This window comes from Neovison vison, chromosome 3 (genome assembly GCF_020171115.1).
Source record: "Neovison vison isolate M4711 chromosome 3, ASM_NN_V1, whole genome shotgun sequence".
NCBI classification, from domain to species: domain Eukaryota; kingdom Metazoa; phylum Chordata; class Mammalia; order Carnivora; family Mustelidae; genus Neogale; species Neogale vison.
Window position 1 is genome coordinate 81,893,549 of NC_058093.1, and position 19,341 is coordinate 81,912,889.

At 46.8% G+C, this 19,341-nt stretch overlaps 1 pseudogene; it reads right to left on the reverse strand.

Moving 5' to 3' along the window:
• Positions 1-5,491: 5,491 nt before the first annotated feature.
• On the reverse strand, positions 5,492-19,119 carry LOC122903527 (annotated as a pseudogene).
• Between the last annotated feature and the right edge of the window lie 222 nt (positions 19,120-19,341).

A 19,341-nucleotide genomic window follows, 5' to 3' on the forward strand; every position in this document is an offset into this window, starting at 1 on the left:
AATACTTCATATAACAAGAAAATTGAAGTATTAGTAAAAGAGACTGTACTTATACTGACTTCCTTAAGAGGGCTGTGAAAGACTTGTGATAGTTAATGATGTCCCCAAGAGAGATTTCAGTGGCAAAAGTACAGTATATACTAGATCAGCTGCTTTATATAAGGCAAACAGACTGTAATTTGATAGACAGTTTTTTGTTGCAAAACACAGTGCCAAGCTTGGAGAAGAAGAATAATTGGAATTTCTGAAATACATGTGTATAACCATTGCCGATCTTAATGTTACCTTGTATGTTCTCTTGGATAGTTTGTATATGTGGTAGTTTGGCAAATAAAAAAATGTGGAATTCAGAAATTGAATATAGGATCAAAAATGGCAAATAAAATAACTTAATACTCAGTTTTGGAGACTAGCCCTTTTAATTTGTTGATATGCTAGTTTGGACAATGAACCCCAGGAATATATGCTTGTATTTCTTTGTAATTTCTTGATATGTAATGAGCTTCTTGGGAGAGGTACCAAATCCTTGATATTCGTTGTCATTGTTCTCAAGTGCAATATAACAATGTAACCAAACCTAGATAATTTTCAGAGTCATTGTTAATTTAGTAAACCTAATCTAAACAGACTTAAATTTATTAGAATTTTGGTTCGTAGGAAGGAGGGATTCTGCTATGGATATACAAATAAAGTTATTTACCCCTAAAAGATACATTCTACATTTTATTTCAGGTTGGACATGACCTATTCCCTACTAGTTTTGAAACACTTTGAAATATCTTAAACTAACTTATAACTGTATATCAAGTTAATTTGCTACCTAATAACATAGTAATTTTCTTTGTTTAGCTTCTCTTATGATCACCCACATTGGGTGAGACATAAAACGCGTGTCTTCTAAAACTTGTCATTTGCTGACTTGATTTAGTTAAAACCGGTACAGTGTTTTACTTAGTTTCCAATGTGTAACTTGTGTATATTCAATAAACTTGAGCATATGGTGCCACTTTTGTGTATATTTTCCTTTGCAATCACAGTTTTGTTTTTTAATCACATGAGCCAGCAATAATGGAGTAAGAGGATGACCTCAAAGAGGTGCTTCTTTGAAAGTCTGAATTCCTTATGAGTGTTATTTATTGGAAAAAGGGTAACACAAAAAGAGCAAAAGGAACCTAAGTTTAAAACACACCAATTACAAATCACAGAATTTTAAATTTTAAAATTGAAAAGGGGTTTCTATTTCCAATAATGGCAAGGTAGCTTTTATCAGATAAAAATGATAAGTGATGAACAAAAGAAGGGGGGGAACCTTTTTGAAAACACTGAAGTTAGTAAAAGCAGCTTGACAGAAACTGGAGTGGATTTGATTATTAAAGAGGGGAACCACCGTTTTTCCTGGAAGTTACTTTCTGTTGTTGGATAGAATACAAGCAGAAAAGGGTCCTTATTTTCCTGGAATGATGGGACTGCCATCATGGATAAAAGTTGAGGAAAGGAGGGAGCTGCATTGTGGAAGGGAGGAATGTTTTCCCCTCAAATCTTTTTCTGACCCTTTCCATGACCCTGCTTTAGTGAGACTCCAAGGGCCCCAAAAGGAAAACAGCAGGTGGAAGTTTGGAAGAGCTGAACAGTTAATTCAGCTACTGTCTACTGTAGGAGAAATGGGATTGGCGAAATTGGAGGCTGGAGTGAGAAGAGCTTGGAAACATCCAGTCTTTCCATCGAAACCTTGGAGGATCTATGCCTTAGGAATAAATACTACACACCAAAATTGACTGATAAGCCCTAGGATGAAGAGCAACACCATTGGCCCCCTCAAACAAAGCGTAAAACCAAGATTTCACAAATTTAAGGTGATCCACATGTAATTCATTTGCTCCTTTAGGCAGTTAATTTGAGTGGAGGACCACTATAAAGACTGCAATGTTCCATCCACAATGTCGTGTGTGTGTGTGAGAAAAGAAAATCTTACCCATAGTTTGAAGGGGAAAAAAAGAGAAAGTCAATAGGAACAGACCCACAAACAATTTAGCAGGTGTGACTTTAAGTAACAATTAGAAATATGTTAAAAATTCAAGAAAAACATGGAAATGGGCATTTCAGAAGAGATTGGAAATTAATAAAAGACAAGTGGAAATTCCATTACTAAAAAATGCAGTATCTGAAGTCAGAAACTCATTGGAGGGGGATACAAAGTAGATCAAGAAAAGGAAGAATTTGTGAATTTTGAGAGCAATAGATGCATCTAAACTGAAGCACCACATGGGGGTGGGGCAGGGGCTAGTGGTGTGGATTACAAAATAAATGGCCTCAGTGATACTGGGTCAATCTAGGTGTAAAAGGAAAGGAGTCCGAGCAGAGAGAAAATGGAGACAGACTAACTTGAAATAAAAAAGTTGTCAAATTTGGTAAAATGTAGCAACCACACAGTTGTGGAAGCTCAGTGAACCCTAAACATGACAATCGCAAAACGCTATCTATGTGCATCATGGTCCAACGGCTAAAAACTGCAAGTTAGAAAGGGTTCACCTGGGGCACCTGGGTGGCTCAGTTGGTTAAGCAACTGCCTTCAGCTCAGGTCGTGATCCTGGAGTCTCAGGACCGAGTCCCATGTCAGGCTCCCTGCTTGGTGGGGAGTCTGCTTTTCCCTCTGACCCTCCCCCTTCTCATGCTCTCTCTCTCTAACTCTCTCTCTCTCTCTCAAATAAATAAATAAAATATTAAAGAAAGAAAGAAAAGAAAGAAAGGGTTTACCTCACCCCTACATACTGGTAATGATGCCCAGAGTTCATTTTTTGTCCAAATTCGTACTGGCAGGATTTGAACTGAAGCTTATATATTCAAATTCTTATTTCCATGTGCTTTCGGCTTGCAAGACTGCCTACATTCCTAGTGGCCCTTTATATAAAATTGATTTGTTACTATCTAGTGGATACTCACTTTCTGAACTGTTCTGAACTGCCTAGAGTTACATGGTTTAATTTCCTTTTGCACCCTGGTTCACTTCCCTTGTCAGCTTTATTTCCTGAAAAGAAACAAATACATTAATTGGTGGTGTTTTAATAAAAGGAGCATTTAGATTTTGAACTTAAACTTTATACAGTAATTTACCTTCATGGTATTAAAAAAATTATTCAAAGTAACTAATTTTAACTTCTAAACCATTTTTCAGATATTATAGTATCAAAATGGAATCTTAAGGGATTACTTTTTAGCCAATTTTATATTCAGAATATTAATTAATGACTACAGGGTTATTCACAAAAAGTACTAAATGATATATACTAGTAGTACTTAATTTGGAGAATTATGCTCTCCACCTGAATAATAGAAGTTATTTTTGATCTTGTGTAAGATACATGGTAAATTTCCCATGGGAGACAAGAAATTTGGTATCTTTTTTTAAATTTTTTAATTTTTTATAAACATATAATGTATTTTTATCCCCAGGGGTACAGGTCTGTGAATCGCCAGATTTACACACTTCACAGCACTCACCATAGCACATACCCTCCCCAATGTCCATAACCCCACCCCCCCTCCCAACCCCCTCCCCCCAGCAACCCTCAGTTTGTTTTGTGAGATTAAGAGTCACTTATGGTTTGTCTCCCTCCCAATCCCATCTTGTTTCATTGATTCTTCTCCTACCCCCTTAATCCCCCATGTTGCATCTCTACTTCCTCATATCAGGGAGATCATATGATAGTTGTCTTTCTCTGATTAACTTATTTCGCTAAGCATGACACCCTCTAGTTCCATCCACGTCGTCGCAAATGGCAAGAGTTCATTTCTTTTGATGGCTGCATAGTATTCCATTGTGTATATATACCACTTCTTCTTTATCCATTCATCTGTTGATGGACATCTAGGTTCTTTCCATAGTTTGGCTATTGTGGACAATGCTGCTATAAACATTCGGGTGCACGTGCCCCTTCGGATCACTCCGTTTGTATCTTTAGGGTAAATGCCCAGTAGTGCAATAGCTGGGTCATAGGGCAGTTCTATTTTCAACATTTTGAGGAACCTCCATGCTGTTTTCCAGAGTGGCTGCACCAGCTTGCATTCCCACTAACAGTGTAGGAGGGTTCCCCTTTCTCCACATCCTCGCCAGCATCTGTCATTTCCTGACTTGTCAATTTTAGCCATTCTGACTGGTGTGAGGTGATATCTCATTGTGGTTTTGATTTGTATTTCCCTGATGCTGAGTGATGTGGAGCACTTTAAGAAAGTTGGTATCTTATAAATTTTCTCATCTTTGAACAGTGCAGTTAAAATTCTTCTTGAGATTATAAGTGACATAAGTGCTTTCAAAATTCAGAGATATTATCACCTGACAGACAAGTGAATCATTTTGAATTTGTCAGCGTACTTTAGTGAGGAAATGAAAGGGAAGACTTTATTAAAGAATAATGAGTTTCCACCTTCTTAGTAATACCAGTGTTGACTTTGACTAAAACCTTTAATTACTAAAACAAAGCCAAGCATTTCACCACTGTGTGGTATTAAATTACTGGCACAAATTGAAACTCAAGGGTCTTTCTTCATTCATCCCACAGATACTCAGTGATTCCCAAGTAACAGAGATGGCATAGTGGTAATTAAGTTCATCTTATTCCCACTGGAAAGCTCTAGTCTCCCAGGGGAACACTAAAGCAGCTGCAGTGGAGCAGTGGTTCAGTAACAGCCCCGAGAATGTGGTTTGCCCACCATACAGAGATGGGCTCTTCTTCTCACCTCTAATATTCCAAATGCAGTTCTTCACCTTACCCACTCCACATCCTCTCCTAGATCCATTCAATTTTAGTCATCGGATGAGCCTCATTATTTTATCACACAATCTAGATATGTTGAGAATTTTGCAAATCATCAAGTCCTGGTTTCCTGAGTTCTCTTTTTATAAATTTATACTTGCTTAATGAATTTATATAATTAAGGACAAGAAACACAAGAGTGGGATTGGAGGGCTTGTACCTGAAATGCCACAGATGAGACTGCCCACTCTTTGACATATGGCACGTAACCCAGGTATTCTGACGGTAATCTTAATGATTTACAATGCCTGTCACCTTAGAAGGCTCTAAACCTGAGTGTTAGTAACTGTTTGAATCACATGATCCACTTTGGCTAATAATCCTAAACTGTCTTTATCCCCAGGAGTGTGGGTAGCCCTATCTGGGTAAATAATTCTTGTTCCAAAAAATACAAATATCACCCTTGCTCAGTCCTCTTCAATAGTGGGTGGTCCTTTGGCTTTCAAACTCAAATGAAATGGTTCATTATCAAATGAAAAGAGCAGTATTGCAGGAATAGTCATAATTTAAGGAATAGTTGATCGCTGACTATTCAACAATCGTATTTCTGAAAAAGGTAAAATTTCTCACAACAATTTGTTTGAAAAGGATTCTGTCTTCTCCCTCACATCGTTCATTCTGGCTAGTCTTTTGTCGTGGCTAGGTCATGGTGGGGTCTCTGAAGACACACTGTACAGAGACTACCAGTGAACATACTGCTCCTTACTCTGTTCCATGAACTCCTTGTTGGCCTCAGCCACACTGAGCTCTGGCCTGGGGTCACCGGGGGCATTACCTTCAACTTCTTCCTATGTCCGTGTCCAGCTTTGGGGATAGTCGTTTGGGGAGTAACTGTAGCTGTTGTTGCCTGTGTTCTAGTCATAACTCCACTAGGCATGATAGTCTGGTACTGCTGGAAACACTGGTTGTAGCTACAAATGGACAACTGATTATATTCCACTGGCTTCACATAGCTCCCTTTAGCGACTGCTGCACTCAGAAGCACTGGTTTGGACTCCAGTCCCACTGTTCCCTGGCATCCTGTCGGGGTTTGCTTCTGTACAAGTTCATCCATGAACTCCATAAAACCAAAACCCTTAGACATAGCCTGATTCACAACCACCTTGTCTCTTCAACAGGACAGGCGGATGCTGGCGATCAGCCAAACCACATACCACTATCCCCCTCAACCCCACCCCAAAATAGGAGTACACAGGGCTATTATCTGGTTATTTCTGTAAGTGTCAGAGTTTAGTTTAAAATGTTTTGCAGGTGTGGCTCCTAGAATACGTTTCCCATTAGTTTCATGCAAACTTTTTTCAGCTGTGACCAAATCTATGCATTCTACAGAGCAATAGCCAGCTGGGATGCCAGCGAGGCTATCTACTTACTTTATTCTTATCTTTCAAGACTGTTTTGGCAATATGGGGTCCCATGCAACTCCATGTGATTTTTAGAATCAGTTTGTCAACTTCTACAAAGGAGTCATCTCAGATTCTGGTAAGGATTGTGTTGATTCTGTAGATGAATTTGGTTTCTTTCTTTCTTGTTTTTTTTTTAAATAAGGTATAATTGACATTTAATATTATATTAGTTCCAGGTGTACAACATAATGACTGGATACTTGTATATATTGCAAAATGATCATCATACTAAGTCTAGTAAACATCTGTCAGCACGCATTGTTATTATAATGTATATTTTATAAACATTAATTATAAATATTTAAGGACTCTTAGTAACTTTAAATATGCAGTACAGTATTTCATTATCATCACCATGCTGTACATTATATCCCCATAACTTATTTATTTTACAGCGAGAATTTGTAACTTTTGGTCCTTTTCACCCACTTCTCCCACACTCCGCCCCCTGCCTGTGGCAACCACTTACCCATTCTCTGTATCTATAGGCTTGGTTTGTTCTTATTTAGTTCCACATAACAAATGAGATCATAAGGTATTTCTTTCTCTGACTTATTTCTTTTAGCTTGACACCCTCAAAATCCATCCATGGTGTAAGATTTCATTCTTTCTTATGGTTAAATAGTATTCGTGTGTGTGTGTGTGTGTGTGTGTGTGTGTGACACATTTTCTTTGTCACTGAAGAACACTTATGTTGTTTCCATACCTTAGCTATTGAAAAGGTGCTGCACAGAACATAGAAGTGCAGTTATCTTTTTGAATTAGTGTTCTCATTTTCTTTGGATAAATGTCCAGAAGAAGAATTGCTGAATTGTTGGATAGTTCTATTTTTTAGGTTTAGAAGACCCTCCATACTGTTTTCCACAGTGGCTATACCAATTTACTTCTTCACCAACAGTGCACAAGAGTTCCCTTTTCTCCATATCCTGCCAACACTTGTTATTTCTTGGGTGTGAGGTAAGATCTCTTTGAGGTTTTGATTTGCATTTCCCAGATGATGAGTGATGTTGAGTCTCTTTTCATGTACCTGTTGGCCAATGATGTGTCTTCTTTGGAAAATGTCTATTCAAATCTTCTACCCACTTTTTAATCATATCGTTTGAGTTTTTTCCTATTTATTTTGTGTGTGTGTTCTCTATATATTTGGATATTAACCCCTTATCGGATATATTATTTACAAATATTTTCTCCCATTCCATAGATTCCCTTTTCATTTTGCTGATGGTTTCCTTTCCTGTGCAGAAGCTTTTTAGTTTGATGCACTCACACTTCTTTATTTTTGCTTTTTTGCCACTGTTGAGATGCATGTTGAGGAGTTTATTGCCTGTGTTTTCTTCTAAGAGTTTTATAGTTTTAAGCCTTACATCAAATCTTCAATCCAGCGGTGCCTGGGTGGCTCAGTGGGTTAAAGCCTCTGCCTTTGGCTCAGGTCATGATCTCAGGGTCCTGGGAACAAGCCCTGGATTGGGCTCTTTGCTCAGCAGGGAGCCTGCTTCCTCCTCTCTCTCTGCCTGCCTCTCTGCCTACTTGTGATCTTGTTACATTAAAAAAAAAAAAAATCTAAAAAAAAAAAAAATCTTCAATCCATTTCTTTAGATTTTGCTATCAGTCTCTACACCCAGTATGGGGCTCTACATCACAACCCTGAGATCAAGAGTCACATATTCCACCAACTGAGCCAGCCAGTTACCCCTCACGTCTGTAATCTGTTTTGAGCTAATTTTTGTATATGGTGTCAAATAGTAGTCGTTTCATTCTTTTGCATGTGGCTCCTCAGTTTTTCCAACACCATTTACTAAAGAGACTTTCCTTTCCCCAGTGTATATTCTTGTCTCTTTGTTATAAGTTAATTGTCAATTTTTTTATGGTCTATTTCTGGGCTCTCTATTTTATTTGTCCATTTTAAAATTGGATTATTTGTTTTCTTGCTATTGAGTTGTCTAACTTCCTTATGTATTTTGGATATTAACCCTTTATAAGATGTGTGGTTTGCAAATATTTTCTCCTATTCGGTGGATTGTCTCTTCATTCTGGTAATTGTTTCCTTTGTTGTGAAGGTTTTTGGTTTGGTGTAATCTCATTTGTTTTTTGCTTCTAATGCTGGTGCTTTGGTGCCATGTCCAAAAAAATCACTGAGAAGAGGGATATCAAGAAGTTTTCCCCCATGTTTCCTTCCAGTAGTTTTATAGTTTTGGGTAGTGCAGTTAAGTCTTTAACACATTTTGGATTTTATTTATTTGTTTGAAAGAGAGGAAGAGAGAGAGCATGAATGGTGGGAAGGGACAGAGGGAGAAGAAGTAGATTCCCACTGAGAAGGAAGCCTAACTCAGGGCCAGATTCCAGGACCTCGAGATCATGACCTGAGCTGAAGGCAGCCTCTTAATTCACTGAGTCACCCATGTGCCCGTCTTTAACCCATTTTGAGTTGATTTTTTGTTTATAGAGTTCTCGATAGGGTCTGATTTCATTATTCTGTATGTGGCTAACTGGTTTTCCTAATAGCATTTATTGAAGAAACTCTCCTTCTCATTGTGTGTTCTTGGTAACTTGCTAAAGATCAATTGACCATAAATGTTTGGATTTATTTCTGGGCTCTTCATTCTGTTTCATTTGCCCAGTGTCTGTTTTTATACCACACTGTTCTGATTTCTCCGGCTTTAAAGCGTATTTTGAAATCGGGTAGTATTATGTCTCCAGGACTTTTTTTTTCCCCCTCAAGATTGTTTTGGCTAATTCACATTCCTTTGGGGTTCCAGATGAATTATAGGATTTTTTAAATTTCTATGAAAAATGCCACTAGAATTTTGATAGATATTTTACTGAATCTATAGATGGCTATAGGGGACTAAGGACATTAAAACAATATTAATTTTTTTTCATCCATGAACAATGGATATCTATCCATCATTTTTGTGTCCCCCATCTAGGGATTCCCAGTCTTGAGGATGTGAGGGCCAGGCTTCTGGGGATGGAAGCCTGAAAACCCAAACTTGGGTTAAGGTTAAGGACTCGGGGTATGGCAGGCCCGATCTGCTGGTGGTGAGGTGGGATCCCCGGGGGGCTAAGTGGAGGTCAGGGTCAGATGGGGAGTCAGGATCCGGTTTTTTGGTCAGGGTTGCTGCTGAACTTATGGGTGTCCTCAGGGAGCATGAAGATTTCTCCTGCTCTGAGGGTTTTTTCATCTCCAAATGTCACAGTTTCCTCTTGGGTGGCAGGCCAACTCCTGGGGTGTGGCTTAAAAGTCCCCAACCTGGGGACGCCTGGCTGGCTCAGTTGGTTAAGCAGCTGCCTTCGGCTCAGGTCATGATCCCAGCGTCCGGGGATCGAGTCCCACATCAGGCTCCTTGCTCGGCGGGGAGCCTGCTTCTCCCTCTGCCTCTGCCTGCCACTCTGTCTGCCTGTGCTCGCTCTCTCCCCATCTCTCTCTCTCTGATAAATAAATAAAATCTTTAAAAAAAAAAAAAAAAAGTCCCCAACCTGGAGGGCCTGGAGGTCAGGTCTCAGGGAGCGGAAGCCTGAAAACCCTAGCCCTAGGGTTAGGGTTAGGGCCTAGGGGCATGGCAGGCCTGAACTGCCAGAGCTGAGGCGGCTGCCCAGGTGGCTGAAGAGAGGGCAGTACTGGCCGGCATTCTAAGGTGACTCAGTCCACCCTTGCACCTGGCCTTTAGAGCACTTTCTTACGGGTTCAGACCTCCACCACTCCAGAACTTGGGCCGCACGCAGGCCGCTCTCCTGAAAGTCCCTGCCACCAGAAGCAAGCTCAGCGGGGGTCTCAGGCCAATTCTCACAAGCTTTCTGCCAAAACTGATATCATTTGGGCAAACTCCTGAGAATTGGCCAGCGTAGTGTGGCGATTCTGATAGGCGTTTGGCACTCTTTCTTTCTAGGTGTGTGTTGCGACCCTCTGTGACCACAGGCTGGCCCTCGTAGCTCCCTGGAGGACCCTGCTGAGGCAAGTTCCTAGGCAGCAAGAGTTGAGGAAGGGGGTCAGGCTGAGCGTCAGGCTGTGTTTGTGGCCGCAGGGGGTGCCCAAGGTGGGGGTGGCCTCAGGGTGGCACGCAGATTTCTCCCGTGCTGAGGGCTGTGTACGGCTCCAAAGGGCACAGCTTCCTCCTGGGTGGCAGGAGGACTCCTGAGGTATGATTCAGGGGTCCTCAATTTGGAAGCTTGGGGACCAGGTCTCTGGGGACAGAAGCCTGTAAATTCAACCTAGGGTTAGGGTTAGGGCTTAGGGCCATGGCAGGCCCATTCTGTCAGTGCTGAAGCAGGATCCCAGGGGCGCTGAGTGGAAGGTGGTTTTCAGATGGAGAGTCAGGCCTGGCTTTATAGCCGGGAGGCTACAAAAGGTAGGGTGACCTCAAGGGGCAAACAGGTTTCTCCTGCGCTGAGGGATCTGTGTAGTTCTAAATGGCATGGTTTCTGCTGGTGGCAGGCAGACTCTTGGGTGTGACTCAGGGGTACTCAACCTAGAGGGCTTGGGGACCAGGACTTGGGGATGGAAGCCTGAAAACCAAACCTAAGGTTAGGGTTAGGGCCTAGGGGGATAGGAGGCCTGATCTGCAGTACTGAGGCGGAATCCTCAGGAGGCAGAGTGGAGGGCATGGGACAGAAAGGGCGTAAGGCTATGGGTTTGTAGCCAGTGTGTCCACTGAAGTTGGGGGTGTTGTCAGGGGGGCATGCAAGTTTCTCCTATACTGAGGTTGAGCGCAGCTCCAGACGGCCCGGTTTCCTCCTAGGTGGCAGGCAGATTCCTGGAGTGTAGCTCAGAGGTCCCCAACCTGGAGGGCTTGTGGGTCAGGATTCTGGGGACAGTAGCCTGAAACCCAAGCAAGGGTTAGAGCTATTGCCTAGAGGCATGGCGGGCCTGGATATGCCGATACTGTGGCGGTATCCCTGGGGGGCTGAGTGGACGGCAGGACTCAGATGGGGTATCAGGGTCCAGATTTAGAGTCAGGGTGTCGGCCAAAGTTGGGGTTGTCCTCTGGGGGCATGCAGGTTTCTCCCTCGCTGAAGGTTTTGTGCGGCTCCAAATGGCATGGTTTCCTCCTGGGTGCCACGCAGAGTCCGGAGGTGTGGTTCAGAGGTCCCCAAACTTGAGGGCCTGGGTGTCAGGTATCAGGGGAGGGAAGCCTTAAAACCCAAACTAGGTTTAGGATTAGTGACTAGGGCATGTCAGGTCCGTTCTGTTGGTGCTGATGTGGGATGCCAGGAGTGCTGAGTGGAGGGAGGGTTTCAAATGGGGTGTCAGGCCTGGGTTTATAGCCGGGGGACAGCTGAAGGTGGGGGTGCCTCAGGGGTGCATGCATGTTTCTCCTGCACTGAGGGATCTGCACAGCTCTGAATGGCACCGTTTCTTCCTGTGTGGCAGGCAAACTCCAGGGATGTGACTCAGGGGCCCTCAATCTGGAGGGCTTGGGGAATAAGCCTCGGGGGATGGAAGCCTGAAAACCCAGTCTAGTGTTAGGGTTAGGGCCTAGGGGCATAACAGGTCTGATCTGCCAGTGCTGAGGCAGGATTCCCAGGGGGCTGATTTGAGGGTATAGTTCAGACAGAGCATCAGGTGCTGGGTTTGTAGCCAGTGCATCTGCTGAAGTTGGGGGTGTCCTCATGGGGCATGCAGATTTCTCCCTCGTTGAGGGTTCTGCACAGCTCCAAATGGCATAGTTTCTTCTTGTTTGGCAGGTGGACTCCCAGGTGTGATTCAGGGGTCCTCAATCTAGAGGGCTTGGGGAGGCATCTGAGGACAGAAGCCAGAAAACCCAACCCAGGGTTAGGGTTAGGGCCTAGGGGCATAGCAGACCCAATCTACCAGTGCTGAGGCGGAATTCCAGGGGGGCGAGTGGAGGGAGTGGTTCAGAGAGGGAGGACATCAGGCTCTGGGGTTGTAGCCAGTGTGTCCACCGAGTTGGGGGTGTCCTCAAGGGCTCATGCTGGTTTCTCCTGTGCTGAGGGTTATGTGCATCTTCAAAGGGCACGGTTTCCTCCTGGGTGGCGTGCGGAGTCTTTGCTGTGGCTCAGAGGTCCCCAGTCTGGAGGGCTTCGGGCCAGGCTTCTGGGACTAAAGCCTGAACCAACCTAGGGTTATGGTTAAGGCCTAGGGGCGTGGGAGGCACAATCTGCTGGTGCTGAGGTGGGACCCTGGGGTGGCTGAGTGGAGGGTGCTGGTCTCACGGGGCGTCAGGCTCTGGATTTAGAGCCAGGGTGTCACCGAAGTTGGGGGTCTCCTCGGGGGTCATGCAGGTTTCTCCCTCGCTGTGGGTTTTGTACAGCTCTAGGAGGCACAGTTTCTTCCTGGGTGACGGGGGGAGTCCTGGGATGTGGCTCAGAGGTCCCCAAACTAGAGGGCCTGGGGTCAGGTCTCAACGGATGGAAGTCTAAAAACCCAACCCAGGGTTAGCGTTAGGGTCTAGGGGCATAGCAGTCCAGATCTGCCAGCCCTGAGGCGGGCTTCCCTGGGGGCTAGTCAGAGGGCAGTATTGGTCAGCATTTGAGGCGATCTAGGCCCTGTGTGCGCTGATGTTTAGGTCGCTTTCTCACAGGGCTTTGGCCTGCAACCACTCGGGACCACTGGCCAGGTCCAGTCGGCTCCCCTGAAGGACCTACCACTGGAAGTGAGATTGCCGCTGGTTCTGGCCAATTCTCACAAGCTTTCTGTCAAATCAATATCCATCTGGGCAGAAATCTCATGAGACTTGGCTGGCGTTCGGCAGCGATTCAGGCCAGGAGCATACCAAGTGTTGGGAGCGCTTTCTCAATAGGTGTGTTTTGCGACTGTCCTGACCAAGGGCCAGCCCATGCGGCTGCCCTATGGGCTCCCACTGAGGCTAGCTCTCAGAGACAGAGTACAGAGAGGGGTTAGGCTGATCTTCAGACTTGGGGTTACTGGTCCAGGGGGTAGCACCGATGGTGGGGGTGGCTTCAGGGGGGCATGCAGGTTTCTCCTGAGGGTTCCCTGCAGCTCCAAATGACACAGTTTCCTCCTGGGTGGCAGGCAGAGTTCTGGAGTGTGGCTTAGAGGTCCCCAGTCTGGATGGCGTCACAGCCAGGTCTCTGTGGATAGAAGCCTGAAACACAAATTAGGGTAAGATTAGGGACTGGGGGCATGGCAGGCCCGATCTGCTGGTACTGAGGTGGATCCCCAGGGCGTTGAGTGAAGGGTGGGGTTAGAAGGGGCATCAGATATAGAGCCAGGGTTTCTCCCGAAGGTGAGGGGTGTTCTCAGGGGGACATGCAGGTTTCTTCCTCACTGCGTGTTTTGTGCCGCTCTAAAAGGGATGGTTTTTTTTCCTGGTGGCAGGCAGAGTCCTGGGGTATTGCTCAGAGGTCCCCAAACTGGAGGTCCTGGGGGTCAGGTCTCAGCCTGAAAACCCAGCTTAGGGTTAGGGTTAGTGCCTGGGGCATGGGAAGCCCATTCTGCTGGTGCTGAAGCAGCATCCCAGGGGCAGTGAGTGGAAGTCGGGGTTAGATGGGGCATCAGGATCCGGGTTTATGATAAGGTTCACCACTGATTGTGGGGGTGTCCTCAGGGGGCATACAGATAGATGATCCCCACTCTGAGGGTTTTTTTGTTTTTTGTTTTTGTTTTTTTTTGTAGCTCCAAAGGGCACCATTTCATCCTGAGTGGCAGCCTGACTTCGGGGGTGTGACTCAGGGATGCCTAATGTGGAGGGCTTGGGGACCAGGTCTCTGGGGATGGAATTTGAAAACCCAAGGTAGGGATAGGGTTAGGGCATAGTGGCATGGCAGGCCCGATATGACAATGCTGAGGCGGGATCCCCCTGTGGCTGAGTGGAGGGCGGTGATCAGTGGGGGAGTCAGGCTCTGGATTTAGAGCCAGGGTGTCTGCCGAAGGTGGGAGTCCTCAGGGGGGCATGCAGGTTTCTCCCTCAAAGCTCCAAACAGCACAGTTTCCTCCTCGGTGACAGGTGGAATCCTGGGATGTGGCTCAGAGATCCCAAACTGGAGAGCCTGGGGGTCAGGTCTCAGGGGATGGAAGCCTAAAAACCCAACCTAGGATTAGGGTTAGTGACTAGGGGCATGGCAGGCCTGATCTGTTGGTGCTGAAATGGGATCCCAAGAGTGCTAAGTGGAGGAAGGGTTTCAGTTGGGGTGTCAGGCCTGGGTTTATAGCCAGGAGGGCTGCTGAAGGTGGGGGTGGCCTCAGAGGTGCAAGCAGGTTTCTCCTGACCTGAGAGATCTGTGCAGCTTCAAATGGCACTGTTTCTTCCTGGGTGGCAGGAAGACTCCTGGGGTGTGATTCAGGGGTCCTCAATCTGAGGGGCTTGGGGGCCAGGCCTCTGGGGACAGAGATTTCAAACTCAACCTAGGGTTAAGTTTAGGGCCTAGGGCTGTAGCAGGCCAGATCTGCCATTGCTGAGGTGGGATTCCCGGGGGGCTGAGTGGAGGGTGTAGTTCAGACAGGGTATCAGACTCTGGGTTTGTAGCCAGTTTGTCCATCAATTTTGGGTTATCTTCATGTCTCATGCAGCTTTCCCCTCTGCTGAGGGTTCTGCTCAGCTCCAAACAGCATGGTTTCTTCTTGAGTGGCAGGTAGACTCCTGTGCTGTGACTCAACCTAGTGGTCCTAGTGGTCCTCAACCTAGGGGCTTGGGAACCAGGCCTCTGGGGATGGAAGCCTGAAAACCCAACCTAGGGTTAGGGTTAGAGCCTAGGGGCATAGCTGGCGGATCTGCCGTTGCGGAGCCGGGATCCCGGGAGGCTGAGCGGGGAGCATGGCTCAGATAGAGTTTCAGACTCTGGTTTGTAGCCAGTGTGTCTGCTGAGGTTGGGGGTGTCCTCATGGCGCATGCTGGTTTCTCCCGCTCTGACGGTTCTGCGCACCTCCAAATGACACGGTTTTGTCCTGGGTGGCAGGCAGAGTTCTCGAGTGTGGCTCAGAGGTGCCCAGTGTGGAGGGCTTGGGGGCCAGGCTTCTGGGGACAGAAAACTGAAACCCAAGCTAGGGCAAGGTTAGGGCCTAGGGACATGGCAGCCCGATCTGCTGGTGGTGAGGCGGGATTCCAGGGTAGCTGAGATAAGGGTGGTGGTCAGACTGGGTGTCAGGCTCTGGATTTAGAGCCAGGGTGTTCACCAAAGTGTGGGTGTCATCAGGGGTCATGCAGGTTTCTCCCCTGCTGCGGGTTCTGTGAAGCTTGAAATGGCACGGTTTCCTCCTGGGTGACAAGTGGAGTCGTGGGGCGTGGCTCAGTATTCCCCAATCTGGAGGGACAGTGCCAATGTGGCTTTAGACCTGTGGAGGGGTTGGGAGCTGCATTAGTCTTTGGAAGGCCCGGCAGTGCCGGTTCACGCCACTGGAGGGAGTGGTGAGCTGCGGTGCGAGAGTCCCCGGACGGCATGGCAATGCTGCTTGCCACCACTGGAGGCAGTGTCGAGCTGCAGTGGGAAACAAGCCATAAGAGGAGTCCGTGCAGCCTGTGGGGTCTGACGACGGTGGTGGTGAGGTGCTGGGTGAGAGACCCTGAAAGGTGAGGCACTGTAGCTTGTTTTTACAGGAGGGAGTGGTGAGCTATACAGTCTCTGTTTCTCCAGGCTGAGGAGTGGTGGTAACAAACCGTGGAACCAGGCCCCCACTCAGTGTTGTGCCCTGTTTCCCCAGGTTTGGAAGTAATGTGCAGTCAGGATGGTTCAGGAGGGTCCTCCCAGTGGGGCTCTGGAGCCAAAGGCGGGTGTGTGTGTGTGTGTGTGTGTCAAACCCGACTCATGAAGCGTTTGGAAGTGAGGAGTTGAGTGTTTATTTGGAAGAGTATTTTTGCTTCTCCAAAAAGGACAAGGGCATTGGTCAGCTTTAGAAGTGAGTTAATGACCACTTAAGAAGCAAGCATGTGTCTCTCCTCCTCCCAGAAATTGGAGCAGGCGTGCAGGCTTCAGGTGGGACGAGCCTGCTTATCCCTGCCTGACAACCCTTCCTCACTCTGGCTCCACGAGACCTGAAGTTTGGAAATCAGGTCTGAGTCAGTCATGCAGCTTGTCCCAGGACGTCCGTGTTCAGAGAAAACAGCAGGCGCAATGGGCGCAATGTCACATCCATGCCAGGATGAGAGGTAAAACTTCTCTTTCACCCCAAATCTCCTGGGCTTTTTTCTTGTCTCCAGTGGAGCCACAAAGTCAAATTGAAGCAATCTAGAGTGGATGCCAGAGATCCTGAGTTTCCCTGCAGGGAGCCCATGGCAGGGGATCCCATTTTCTCTGTTTATTTCTGGCTTACAAAGGTATTTGGAACACCTCTTTCCTAGCCAGTCCCTTGGATTAGAAAGGGAAGATGAGATTGACTTGGTGTGTTTTTTCTTCATCTAACAGTGTTTATTCCATTGGGCCTAGGCTGTGGTGGAATGGCAGGCATCTAGAATTAGGTGGCTGTTTGTGGTCAGATAGAGACTTGGATGATGTCCTTTGTCAGAGGTGATGTATCCTAATGGTTTCTTTTCCTCCAAAGATTTCCAATGAGGGCAGAGGGAAAGTTCAAAAGGATTCCAAGGAGCCTTGGGAGCTTTAAAAGGGAAGCTTGACTTTCTAATTTCACTCAGTAGACCATCTAGATAGTTGGACATGACATATTTTCTCTGCAGTTTTATGGGTGGTAAAGTCAGAAGGAGAGTCTTTGGGAATTCCCCTGGATAAAGGCATTCTGGTGGCTTCAAGGGGCTTGGTGTCAGGAAAGCTGGGGTGAATTTCTGTGACTGCTTGCCTCACGCTGGGTGAGTCAGGTTATCCCACATGTTTCCCATTTCCTCCTTAGGAAATTGCTGGCAGGGAATGTTCTGCTTAAAGCAGAACGCTCCTGCACTGTTGGTGGGCTTGTGGGCTGTTGCAGCCACTCAGTATGGTGGTTCCTCCAAAAGCTTAAAACTGAACAACCCTAGGATCTAGCAATTGCCCTCCTAGGTATTTTCCCAAAGGGCACAAAAATGCACATTCAATGGGGTACAAACACTGTGATATTTATAGTACCATTATCAAACATAGCGAAACGATGGAGGGAATCCCAGTGTCCATTCACTGATGAGTATATCTATCTATCTATCTATAATTTCCCACATCTTCTGAATGGAATAGGACCCAGCTTCAAAAAGAATGAAATCTTACCATCTGCAAAGATGTGGATGGATCTAGGTGGATTAAGCTAAGCAAAATCAGTAGGACAAGACCGATACCTTATGACTTGACTGCTGTGGAGTTTCTCAAAGAAAACAGATGAACATAGTGAGGGGAGAAAGATAGATCAATGAGGAAACAGACTCAACCTTAGAGCACAAGCCGAAGTTTGCTAGAGAGCAGGGTGTGGGGGGAAATGTTAAATGTGTGATGGCTCCTAGGGAGGGTATTTGTTATGATGAGCTCTGGGTGTTCTGTGCAGGTGAAGAATCATGGAATCCCACCCCTGAAGCAAAGGAATTATCACAGCATGGAAACGAATTGGAATTGAAGTCAATGAAGAAAAGAAGACCATGTTCTACTTCATGAAGAGTGAGGTGAAAATGGAGTGATTTTCGCTCTCCTGTTCTGCGGATGATCATTTTCAAACACACTAGTTTCTGATTGCCTAAGGAGTCCTCAGGAAGCTGCCAAGAAAGAGTCAGATGTCAGAGCATGTACATATTCCATTGATATGTTACTTACAGTTTGCCCAGGTAGAAAGGTAAGTGGAGAGAAATAGGACAGAAGAGGAAAGGAGGTGTTAAGCATTCAGGAGGTAGCCTTCTCCCTTTCTCATGAAAGCCTTGGGCCAGTGTAAATTTAGAAGAAGGAAGGAGGATCCCAGAGCTTTGTGGCAGACAGGGGAGTTCCAGGTCTGTCTACAGTCGACAGGGTTTCCTGAAGAGAGTTGAGCCAGGCACATGGCAGGCCCGAACTGCTGGTGCTGAGGTGGGTTGCCTGAGGAGCTGAGATGAAGATGGGGTCAGGCAGTGTATCAGGCTCCAGGTTTGTTGCTGGGGCCTGCAGAACATGGGGGAACCTCGGGGGTCCATGCAGGTTTCTCTGGCTCTAAGGGTTCTGCACAGCTCCAAATGGACTGGTTTTCTTCTGGGTGGCAGACGGACTCCTATGGTGTGGCTCCAAGATTCCCAATCTAGAGAGCTTGAGGGACAGGTCCCTTGGGAAGGAAGCCCAAAAACACAACTTAGGGTTATAGCCCAGGGGCATGGTAGGCCTGATGCCCTGGCGCTGAGGTGGGCTCCCCTCAGGCTTGAGTTGAGGGAATGCATCCGGAGGTGTGGCAGAATTGGGGTTTGTGGCCAGGGGGGCCGCTGATGGTGGGGGTGGCTTTAGGGGGGCATGCAGGTTTCTCCCTCTCTGAGGGATCTGCAGAGCTCCAAATGGCACGGTTTTCTCCCACAGGCAGTTGGATTCCTGAGGTGTCACTCAGGGGTCCTTAATCTGGGGAGTTTTGGGGCCAGGCCTCTTGGGATAGAAGCCTGAAAACAGAAGGTAGACTTAGGGTTAGGGCCTAGGGGCACGGCAGGCTCGATCTGCCGGTGCTGAGGCAGGCTCCCTGGTGGGCTGACTTGAGGCTGGGCATTAGGCAGCATGTCTGACTCCGAGTTTGTGTCCAGGGGTTCCACAGAAGCTGGGGGTGGCCTCAGGGTGGCATGCAGGTTTCTTCCTCCTCCAAATGGCACAGTTTCCTCCCATGTGGCAGGTGCAGTCTTGGGGTATCACTGAGGCGTCCTTAATCTGTGGGGCTCAGGGGCCAGGCCTTTTGGGATTGAAGCCAGAAAACCCAAACTAGGGTTAGGGTTAGGGCCTAGGGCCATGGCAGATCCGATCTACCGGTTCTGAGGCATGTTCCGTGGTGGGCTGAGTTGAGGGCAGGTATCAGGTGGCATGACGGACTCCAGGTTTGAGTCCAGAGTGGCCGCAGAAGCTGAGGATGCCTCAGGCGACATGCAGGTTTCTCCTGCTCTGAGGGTCCTGCCCAACTCCAGAAGGCACCTTTCACTCTGGGTGGCAGGTGGAGTCCTGGGGTAAGACTCAGGGGTCCCCAATCTGGCAAGCTTGCGGGCCAGGAAGCCTGTATACTCCACCTAGGGTTAGGGTTAGTCACTTGGGGCATGGCAGGCCCTATCTGCTGGAGCTGAAGCAGGATCCCCCCAGGGCTGAGTTGTGGA